Raw genomic sequence first — 12,098 nt, forward strand, 5'->3', positions numbered from 1 at the left:
GAAAAAGTATTTACAATATAAATACTTAGCTGAGCGTTACACAGTATGTAACGAGTGTTCTAACTGTTCTCATTTTACTATAATTCGTAGTGGATCTTTAACAACGCTTATAATTGTAAATAAATACCGATTGGCAAATATTTGACATTCGCGAACGACTGCCGCCGTTCACTGGACTTATTGGTGTGTGAAATATGTTCAAATCTATTTCAAATTATTGCTAGATTTAGACAAATTATTTGTAGATAAACATGTCAAGAGAGGGGTAATGTCCTTGTACATACACGTTCATAGATAAACTCACGCCTATTTCACACCGGGGTAAGCAGACACTATAGAATTCCATTTGCTTCGATCCTGACACACTTCTCTTGCTTCCTCCTCATTCATCAATCGCTTCATACACGCACGTCGGTTCAGAGTAGATCGTGCTAAACCTTTTCTAAGGACATCTCCAATTTGATCCATGTAAGTCCTTCAAGGTCTTCCTCAGCCAGCCCTACCATCAACTTTCGCTTTATATACCGCTTTCGCAATTATATTATCCTTCATCCGCTCTACGTGTCCAAAACAACCTAACATTCCGTTCTCAACCTTAGTCACTATATCGTCTTTTACACCACATCTCTTATCAAATTGTTTCTTACACTATCTCTCAGTGTACTTGTAAGTATGTAAAATAAAGAAATTTTTTTCGAGGTAGACTTTGATCTTTCTGATCAAAAGTGGCTGCAAATAGTCTTCTGATTACTTATAGGTTCTGGTTGGCACACACATATAACGCACACACTTATAACGACAATAACGAAGTAAAGTTAATTTTTATGCAGCTTCACGCTCGTGATTTCTACTGGGGTGATTAGAACCATAACTTGTCAGAAGAACTTGAGTTTATGTACATATGTAGAATACCAGGCAACAAGCTAGACTAATTCAAATCGAGGAAGTCGGTAATAAAACCAGTAATGATCATGATTGTAAGTTGAACGACTTTACCCTAGATCATTATACTATATAGACGCCTCATCATCATCAGCCCATTAACGTCCCCACTGCTGGGGCACGGGCTTTCCCTATAGATGGATAGGGAGTTCGGGCCTTAAACCATCACGCGGGCCCAGTGCGGATTGATGGTTATTAACGACTGCTAATGCAGCCGGGACCAACGGCTTAACGTGCCTTCCGAAGCACGGAGGAACTCGAGATGAAAACTTTTTTTTCTTTTTTTTTTGTGGTCACCCATCCTATGACCGGCCTTCGCGAAAGTTGCTTTACTTCAACAATCGCACACCGAGCGCGTTGACCGCTGCGCCACCGAGCTCCTCCCTCGACGCCTCTACAGAAAACAATTCTACGTCTACTCAATGTTTTTAGTTTTGTTTGTGAGTTGCATGTTTGCAACTGACAATATTTAACTAAGCCAAAAGTAATATATTCAATTGATTATTATTCAAATGATCTAAAAACATATTTTTTCTAACATAACTATTAATGTAGTCAAGTAGTTATTGAATAACACTAGATTTACAAGTCTGACTGGTTTAAATTGCTTTTATAATAAATAACCTAATTTTATTAAATTATGATCTCAAGCGGTATGTAAGTTTATTCGTCCGAAACTTACCTCTAGGATTGTAAAAATATCCACGTTTATTAGTAATTACTAAACTAACATTTAGATACATTCTAAATGCAGTCGCTCAAATATAAACTACAGACTTAACCGAGGAAATTGTACCTCTCAAAGAATTTCTTCCATATTGGATTTTAGACGATGTTATGATTTTGTGTTAATCAACCAACCACCTATTACGTTGGTTTAACAGAAAGCTCAGGTGACGTGTGGGTACTCAGTTCATCTTGCTTTGGATGTTTATCTAACTCGTCCAATCGGGAAATAGTTGATAGCGTATGTTATTAGGTTTATAATACACTTTTATCATGTTTTCATTTGCGCGTTGGCAACAGCAGTTCACGGCAAGGACTGACCTTTTTTTAGAAGCGTTGGGGTAGAAGGAGAGATTTTGCAGGTACCGGAGTTTTTGCCCGGAAATCATGATTATGATTGTTAGGAAACCAGTCGGTGTATAATAATGTATTATTTAACAGATATAATTAATTAAAGTAAGTACTTATAAGTAAACTCAAACATCCATTGAAATTGCTTTTATACGCGATATCATGGTATAACTAATATAATATATTGTGTAAAAGCGATACTTTGTCTAGTGGAAGTATGATCTGTGCGAGTTAGCGAAAAAAGTCGTGAGCGAGTGAATTTAAACCAAAGGGATTCACCAGAGCGTGTAGGCATGTCGATGGACCCGTCATATAAGTAAAGAATGGACTTTCTATCTATCTACCACTTTCCCAATAAAAGGGTGAGGAGAAATTATATTCTTTGTTCGGACCTTGTAATTAAAAATTTCGATTTCGTTAGCTGTTAGCCGTGATGACGAAGTATTTGATAACTTTAAAATATTCATGCTTCTTTACATTTGCTTTTTTTAATAGCTGTTCGATCGTGCGTTCTAGAACTTAAGATTTTAAATTTAAAATATTATATTTACAAATATTAACTTAATACAAGATTAAAAAAATATTCAGATCCTTAAAAAAGATTGACGGAATGATTACTGATATTTTGAAACGAACATAACTTTATGTAATTTCGTTACTAAATTATACTATGCGCAATTTTCAACTGAGGCAGCCCTAACAGCTTACCACGGATACGTTTCTTCTTTACTAAGTTATGGCCTCTTAATGTGGGGCAATTCTGTCGATGCATGTAGAGCTTTAGGGGTGCAGAAAAAGTGCATGCGTGCTATAAATAATGCTTGGTCCCTGGATAGTTGCAAACCTCTGTTTCAAAAATGTAACGTGTTGCCCTTACCTTGCATGTACATAAAAGATGCCTGCATTTTTGTAAAATCACAAAAACATTATTTCAAAAAATGTAGTGAAGTAAGTACAAGACAACTTAGAAGACAATACGCGAACGTACTATACCAGCCTCCTTGTCGTGCGTATATTTATAAAAAAAATGTTTATAACATGTGTGTCATAATTTTTAACAATTTACCTGAAAATTTAAAGGAATTAAATATGATAGAATTTAAGAATGATTTAACGAAATGGTTATTACATATGTGTTTTTATAGTGTCAACGAATTCTTTAACTATAGGAATAAGTCTTAATAATAAAATAATTAGGTATATGTATAAATATTTGCACACCTGCTTGCAGGTTGAATACATGCACTGTTTTACTTAGAATAAGATCTTTAACTTTGTGTTCTTGCAAATAAATGATTGATTGATTGATTGAATAAAACTTGAGCAGCGAATATTTATAAAGTACATTTATGTATTTGTACTTATAAAAACATTTTAACACCAGTGAGGCACAACAATAATTATACAGAAAATGACACCCAAAATTAATTAAGAACCAAAACATAGAAAGTCAACAGTAAAGCGAAGCGAGGCTGAGAAGATCGCAACTAGCGGGTGTCCGGAGCAGTTGCGAGCCGTCCGACGCGCAGACGCACGTGCGCAACGCGGGTGATTCCAAATACGAATTTGAATTAAAAATTTGACGCTTTCTCGTTGAGGAAATTTTGATGTCAAATTTTTGAGTGCCGTGCTTTGTGGATTGACTGAATACTTAGGTTTGGTTTCGATCTTTGGATTTTCATGATTTTGATAATGGTGAGTTATGGTTTGTTTGTTTTGAAACTTTATTAGTACTTCTTCGGAAACTGTAATAAATAAACAACGTTTACTTTTTCGTCCTAGTGAGTTTTATTTCAGTGACTTCACATTTTTTTCGTCTTTAGCAAGACTTGAATAATTAAGCTCATGCAAAGCTTTTAGAATATTTGATTCACTTCACATAATATATAATTACATGCAAAATACCATCATAAACTATATTACTTTAACTGTTAAAATATGATGTGAAGAACGGTAGATGTTCGCTAAATTATAGTTCCAGACATTTCTCTCTTGAAATAATGTAGATCGAAGAGTAGATGAACTTAACGAAGCTTACTTGACACATGTTACAAGAGCATATAACACAAGAAGAAATAGGAATTATTAGAAATGAATTACTGGATAAGAAAAAGATTACATTACAGAATAGAAGTATTTGCAGGTTGATTAGCAAGTCTGAGCTTTTTCCTTCATTCTCTGTTTGCGCCTACTCCAAACAACGAATAAGTGCATAAACTTAATAATTAAATAACCTATTTGAATTTACGAGTATCAGCAGAAAAACATGGAATGTGTTCAGCTGCTAATAAACATGGTCTTAAATGTCATATAAGGTATCCAACAAGATGGATAGTACCTAAAAGACGTCTGCACCTGTCTCTCTATCACATTCATATTAGAACAAGGACTTCAATACCAAGTATTTGGTTGCTCATTTGGTATGCACTACAAGATGCGTATCTTTTTTTGCGTGCGTCATATTCTATTTGCCTCTGTACATACAATTCTTTAGATATAGATAGATTTTTTCTATCGCGTGGTCGATCACCGACCACATCTCCCTTGATATCAGGTTTTTCGACACCTTCTTACTTCCGAAGCACGGAATCATCACACTTTAGGACAACCAGGTAACTCAGTCTGCAAATATTGTAATCATAACCTAACCAAGAACAATCTTACGCAATGATTTTATGACTCTTCAGGAACCCGGGGATTTCAGATCGTGATCGATCTAATCACTAGATCACATAAACTGAGTTTGAGATAACATTAGATCATATTATTATAAACAATATAAAAGAAATTGAAAATTTTAGAGAGCCTGTTTACTTAAATAGAGCTTAATGAATTTGTTTTTATTTTGGGAGGTTGTAATTATTCAAGACTTATTGATTTTATACGCCTTGAGGCAGTTTATTTTTAATTTAACCTTCTTAAAACAGTTCCGTCACCTGGTTTTCTTTTTGTATTCACTCTGCGTCGAGCGGCCGTCCCGAACGGTCGTTTGTTCAGAGGTCCCGAGCTGCGCCCCGCAGCTCCCCGCGCTGCGCCCCGCAGCCCCCCGCGCTGCGCCTCGCAGCCCCCGCCGCGCGCCCCGCGCCCCGTGCCGCCATTGTCTGCCGGCTACCTGCTGGCGTGACCCTGCCGCCATTCATTGAGTCAACAATAGTTCTTCTCAGAACTTGCTGGCTTATCTAAGTTTCAAGGATAAAATAACGACTGTTATTTTACAGTTGCATCGATTTTAATTTTAAAACCACAGTTTCGTGGTCCTCAGTGGATACCTTGCGGTGTTAACTAAGCTGAGTGGGACGTGGCCCTGGGGCGTCCGCTTGCCTCACTTTGAGGCAGGCACATTACCCGGACGGGGCTAGAACCACCGGCCTTGGGGTCTACCCTAGTCGACCCTAGCTGTCACCCGGGGTAGAGTGACCAATCTCTACCCCTTATATTTTTCTCTTCGTGTTTCGGGGTGTAAAAACCCTCCGCACTTAGAGCATAGGAACCCTCTTGCACAATAAGATCGGCAAAGGGATACCAGCTTAGGGCACACCATAAGCACACATCTTCTTTGTTAACCCCAAGCAAAGAGGCAAAACTCACTCTTACACACCCTCGAGCAATCCCACTCGAGTTGCGAAAGTTAGCGAGCGATCGCCTCAGAGTTTCTTGCGCCGCTTATTCTCTGAGGAACGCTTTTGCGAAGCGGTAGTAATTATTATATAGCAGATTGGCCGTCCCTTAAAAATGGCCGACAGCTCCGAGCTGTGGGCCGAAATCGGTAAAATCATTTTGACGCATATCCTAGCGGATAAAAGCAGCGCGCTTTACGCTGAGATATGCCGTTTAGTACCGCAAGTTGCGGAGTTAACCTTGCCTTCCGCGCCCCGCGTTGATAGTGCTCGTGCCGACCGCGCGTCGTCACCCTGTCTCCCCGCGACCCCCGGCCCCGCCGCGTCTCTCGCGTCGCTTCCCGGCACAGCCCGGCCTACTGCGTCTGCCCACCCCGCCGCGTCTCTTGCATTGTCCCAATCGCGCGCGTCTTCCCCTTCCCCTGCTACCCTCCTCGCCGGTGACGATGAGGAATCGTGCGATGTTCTTATGGACGTTGCCGAGTCCGATTCGTCGTCGGAGTGTGTGGAGTCGTCCTCTTCGGAGGACATATTCACGCTCGTGGAGGGCCGCAAGGGAAAACGAGCCCGCCGTCACCGCGAATCTGAGCCTGCTAAGGTCCAGAAGACGTCCTCGGGAACGTCGATTCCCTCTTCCATCCCCGAGGCCCGTAAGGCCCCTTCCAGCCCTTCTAAGGCTCTCAATTGTAAGAGTGCCATCAGCGGCACTCAAGTACAAAAAGGTCCCACCCCTCCGCCCTTGTATATGAGGGACAAAAATAGGTGGAACGAAGTCTCCCTTCGGGCGAAAGAGGAGAACATCGTAATCACCAGCGCCCGCACGACCCAAGATGGGATCAAAATTCAAGTCCCTTCATCTTCTGAGCATAGAAAGCTCACTACAATTTTGAAAGGTAGAGGAATACAATTCCATACCTACGCCCTCCCGGAGGAACGTATCCTCCGTATCATCATAAAGGGAATCCCTAAGGAGTGGGAAACCACTCTTGTTAAGGAGGACCTTGTTAACAACGGTTTTCCGGTGCTTGAGGTGCACCGTATGCATCGCGGTCGTGGCCAGGTCCCGTATGACATGGTCACAGTCATATTAGAAAGGACAGATGAGGGCAAGAAGATCTTCAACCTGAAGACTTGTTGCGGTCTATCTGGCCTTAAAGTCGAAACTCCCCATAAGGGAGGCCCCCCAACGCAGTGTCATAGATGCCAACTTTACGGGCATTCTAGTAGGCATTGCCATGCCAAGCCTAGGTGCGTAAAGTGCCTAGGGGATCACGCTACCTCGGATTGCCTTAGAGGCAAAAACGAGGTAGAACCCCCTAGCTGTGTGCTGTGTGGTCAGCAAGGTCATCCTGCGAACTATCGCGGATGCACCAAGGCTCCACGCACCCACCACAAGGTAGCCCAACGAAGGGCAGCCCGCGCTGCAGCTTCCCAACCCGGTCCCACTAAAGCCCATATGGCCCCTTCCTCGCACTCTACTCGCGATTTCCCGGCTCTGCCACTCACGCAGACCAAACTCGCGCCGCAGCGTCCATCCGCATGGACTCGTCCCCCGGCAATCGTCCGACCCACAAATCCGCCCCGCGCCCAACCTAGTAGCAATTTAGGTATTCCTGCAGCCTCTCTCGCGCCTCGTCCGGTTCCTGCGATGGCCCCTCAGGCCTCTGCATTTCCTGTCAACCAGTTTAGGGAATTTAGTATTCTCTTTAAGTCGGCCCTTAGTCAACTTGACAGTTTATTAGACTCCCTGTCCCAATTTAAAGCCTAATAATGGATTGTACGAAAAAAAGTAGAGTCAAACCGCGTTCCCTTACAATAGGTTTTTTCAATGCTGATGGCATCTTAGGTCAACGTGCAGAGATTCACGAGTTTGTAAAACATCATCAGGTAGATATTTTATTAGTGCAGGAATCTTTCCTCAAACCCTCTAACCGCGACCCCAAGATGGCAAATTATAATCTAGTGCGAAACGACAGGACCTGTGCGCCCAAAGGGGGCACTCTCATTTATTATAAAAAGTCACTTCACTGTATCCCCATAGACCCACCTGACCTCACTGACATTGAGGCTTCGATCTGTCGAGTAGGCATGACAGGACATCAGCCGATCACATTAGTGTCGGCTTATCTATCTCCTAATAACTCTAAGAGGTTACTTAGAAGTGACCTCGAAGCCCTCTTTAATCTCAGTAATTCAGTCATAATTGCAGGCGATCTTAACGCTAAACATCTTTCTTGGAGTTGCTTAACAACAAACACAAGAGGCAGGGTATTAGAAACTCTAGCCGAGCCCCTCTATTATGATATAATAACACCATTGCAGCCCACTAGATATCCCCCTGACTTGAACCACAGACCAGAAATACTCGACTTGGCGCTTCTAAAGAACATAAACTTACGTTTATGTTCTATAGAAGTACTACACGAGTTACAATCCGACCACCGACCTGTTATATTAAAACTAGGCTCCCGTTTAGACGCCCCTGATAATCCAGCACCCCCTAAGACAGTGCTGGACTGGGAGAAGGTGGCCGAAGGCCTCCAGTCTTCCAGTTCAGTGTACTTAGATAGTATCCCAGTAGAAATAACCTCCTTAGAGGAGGCCTCGACAGCTATTAACTCCCTCACGGATCACGTGAGGTCGGTTTTGAACGAAAGTTCAAAACAGGTTCCGGAGATGGAAGACCATCGCTGGAAACTGCCTACCGACATCCGTGATCTGCTAACGGAGAAAAACGCAGCCACCCGCGCATATGATTCCAATCGCACCGAGGAATGTCGCCGTCATTTGCGTCTCTTGCAGCATACTGTAAGAAAACGTATTAATGATATGCGACAGAATCGGTGGGATAATCTTTTGAGCGGCATTGAGCCCCACCACCAGGCCATCTGGCAGCTGTCTAGGTCTCTTCAAAAGGATACGGTTGTTCCTACTCCCCCTCTCAATAGGCCTAATCAACCCCCCGCTTTCGACGATGACGAAAAAGCCGAATGCCTTGCCGACAGTCTCGAAGCCCAATGCTCGCCCAGCACTCTCCCTATCGATCGTAGGCACCTCTCGACGGTGAACTCTGAAGTTCAGCGTAGGGCTTCTGTACCTCCCACCGATCCTCCTCTTCCACAGGTAACTGAGGAAGAGGTCCTAGGTATTATCAAAAGATTTCATACCCGAAAAGCCCCTGGCTCAGACGGTATCACGAATCGTGTCCTTAAAAACTTCGGTGCTCCCCTCATCTGCTTACTAACGGCAATATTCAACGTCGCCTTGAGCAACTGCGTCTTTCCACAGCAGTGGAAAGAAGCAATTGTAATTGGTATACCAAAGCCTGGGAAACCTAAAAACGAACCTTCGAGTTACCGCCCCATAAGTCTCCTCAATTCCATGGGGAAGGTTTATGAGCGGCTCATATTTGCTAGATTACGGGACTACGCCGAATCCAATAGTCTTATTCCACCAGAGCAGTTTGGTTTTAGAACCAAACACTCCTGCGTTCAACAAGTGCACCGTATTGTTGAACATATCTCTAGTAGATTAAACTTAAAAAAACCTGTCGCTACGGGAGCGCTCTTCTTCGATGTGGCGAAAGCGTTCGACAAAGTCTGGCACAACGGCTTGATCTACAAGCTTTATTCACTGGGAGTGCCAGACCGTCTCGTGCACATCATACGAGACTTCCTCTCAAATCGAACCTTTCGCTACCGCGTGGAGGGGACGCTCTCGTCACCGCACCCGATACATGCCGGAGTCCCACAAGGCTCCGTCCTCTCCCCTTTACTATTTTCATTATATACTAGTGACATTCCCAAATCCCCTAATACCGAATTAGCTTTATTTGCGGATGATACAGCCATCTATTCTTCGTGCCGTGGTCGAGTTATGATGACCGGAATCCTCCAACGCGCGGCCAATGCCTTGGGCAAGTGGTTTCGCAAATGGAGAATCGAGGTAAACCCGGAGAAAAGTGCAGCGGTGTACTTTTCAAAGGGCTATTATAACACGCCACGGTCACGCCGTCAACTTAAAGTCATCACGATGTTTGGCAAGCCGATCCCTTGGGAGGAGCAAGTCAAATATCTCGGCGTAGTCTTAGATAGACGTCTTACTTTCAAGGCCCATATCAAACGAGTGCGCGATCGCGCCGCGTTTGTAATGGGCCGTCTTCATTGTCTCCTTAACAAGCGAAGTAAATTGTCCCTTAGGAATAAGGTGAAAATCTACACGACTTGCATCCGTCCGATCATGACCTATGCAGGGGTAGTTTTCGCTCACGCGAGCCCCTCTCAAATTCACCGTCTACAAGTAATACAAAATCGTTTCATGCGGAAAGCCACGGGAGCTCCGTGGTTCCTTCGCAATGAAAATCTGCACATTGACCTAGGTCTGCCAACCATTGCCCAATGGCTCAAATTAGCTTCCAAACGTTTTTTCGATTCTGCTCCGCACCACCCAAATCCCCTGGTAGTTGCGGCTTCCGAGTACATTCCGCTTAGGGACGGTACTGAAAAGTATCGGCGTCCGAAGGACGTAATATACGATCCCGACGACCCGATTACTCTAGCCATAGAGGCAGCCAATCAGCTCGCGACACCAAACACTTCAGGTCCCCGATACCGACCCCGCCGGCGTGGTCGACGATTTCCCTCATTCAGCGCTTATCGCTATCGACCCACTAGGGTCGATTAATTCTTTCAAATATTTTTCCTCTCAGACGACGCCCTGAGCCGAGGTTCGCGCCCAACTGGGCACCCTCAGGCCTGTTGTCTTAAACGTTGTACCGGGTGAGAGCCTTCAGCGCTCCCCATTTGTCCGGCCAAGTAGTTAATGCCATCTGCGGCAAATCTACAATAAGTCACGTCAAAAAAAAAAAAAAAAAAAAAAAAAAAAAAAAAAAAAAAAAAAAAAAAAAAAAAAAAATCTTTTTGTATTCCAATTTTATCTTTAATGTTTTAATTTTACATTATAACATTATTATTTTTCGATACTACTTTCGTCATCGTTCTCAAATTGTCGCATTTACATTATCGCCGTGTCATAATCTCCGCATATGTAATATTATTAACTAACAACTTTATATTACGAATAGAAATCAAGCTTTCAAAGGTGACAGTTGTGTCACGGATAATCGCACTCGATCGTTTCTATAATTTGATAAAAACATCACAGTCTACAGAAATATTATAGAAAGCGAAATCTCCACGTAATGTGCAATTTCTTACCTACTGCTATTATCATAAGCTGTGGTTAAAGATTACTTGTAAGTGGTGGCTGTAGGGTCGGTGGTGTAATTATTTACTTAGATACTATATTTAGTTATTGCAAAACTATTAAGTAATTACTAAGAACTCTGTGTACGGGAGAATAAGCTCCATTTAATGCGCAAGTGTATGGTTGTGAAAAACGTAAAGTATTTTGACACATGTGCAGATAAATTACTCATTCAACTTTATTGCCACGTTCACATGTCTATTAGGCTCAGAATATACACAATACACAAAATTAATGGTGAAATAAAAAAAAATGTAAATACCCTTTACTAAAAACTAGATTTACCTAGTAACCACATCCACCATCCACCGACATATAAAGTCCACTAATATTGGGAAGGAAACTTTAATCAAAATATGGGAAACTTTCTGAGATTTTTTTTACACATTATTTTACATTTAAAAAACCTGACGATTATCAAAGAACAGTTACTCCAATCGCTGAATATTCATACGACGACGCAACTTCTATAACAGTAACATTAGTATGGAAAAATGTTAAATTAAATCAACAGTCACTATTGTGCGAGATGACCGTTTCTGAAACAATTGCACAGAACTGGCAATCTTTTCCACTAGACTTACTTAATGCCAGTCATAATGCCTGAGCATATGCAATGGATGCTAAAGAAGATACAAACCAAGATGATGCCACACATGTTTGAAATCTGCGTGGTTATAACAGGAACATTTAAGAATAAAATTAAAAAAAAGTGATGATGTTAAAGTGATGATGTAACAAATAAATATACTACTATTAATGATACTAACATAAAAGGTACGAATGATGATACACATTTTTTTTAATTTTGCAGGGTTATCACGGTGATTTTTTGAATAAAATATCTATACATATAGTTATGATGTAACTTAAATTATGCTTTCTGTACTAAAATGGTATGAAATAACGATTTGATGATGCATTATTAATAAAATCTGCAGGGTCATAACACTGATATTAAGAATAAAATTGCTGTAAAAGTCATGATGTAAGGAGTACATAACTTGCAAGTAGAAATATTAACGTATTTAATGATAGTTTAGTAGGATATTGACGTGAATGCTAGAATATTATAACAACTTGTTATACAGGCGGACGTAACATTTCAATTGTAAAGGGAGTGTTGTAACTGTTAATAGCAGGGCATTACGATTCAATCATTTCGGGGAAACGTAAACTGTTTAATTTTAATATTGT

General features: G+C 41.7%; 1 protein-coding gene across 1 annotated transcript in view; it reads left to right on the plus strand.

Moving 5' to 3' along the window:
- The first annotated feature begins 3,580 nt into the window (after nucleotides 1-3,580).
- Nucleotides 3,581-12,098, plus strand: part of LOC126370190 (cadherin-89D) — a 90,760-nt gene continuing 82,242 nt past the window's right edge. Inside the window, exon 1 of the mRNA XM_050014947.1 lies at nucleotides 3,581-3,714. The gene's annotated coding sequence lies outside the window, so the exon portion shown is untranslated. The remainder of the gene's footprint in view (nucleotides 3,715-12,098) is intronic.

This window comes from Pectinophora gossypiella, chromosome 10 (assembly GCF_024362695.1).
Source record: "Pectinophora gossypiella chromosome 10, ilPecGoss1.1, whole genome shotgun sequence".
In the NCBI taxonomy this organism is placed as follows: Eukaryota; Metazoa; Arthropoda; class Insecta; order Lepidoptera; family Gelechiidae; genus Pectinophora; species Pectinophora gossypiella.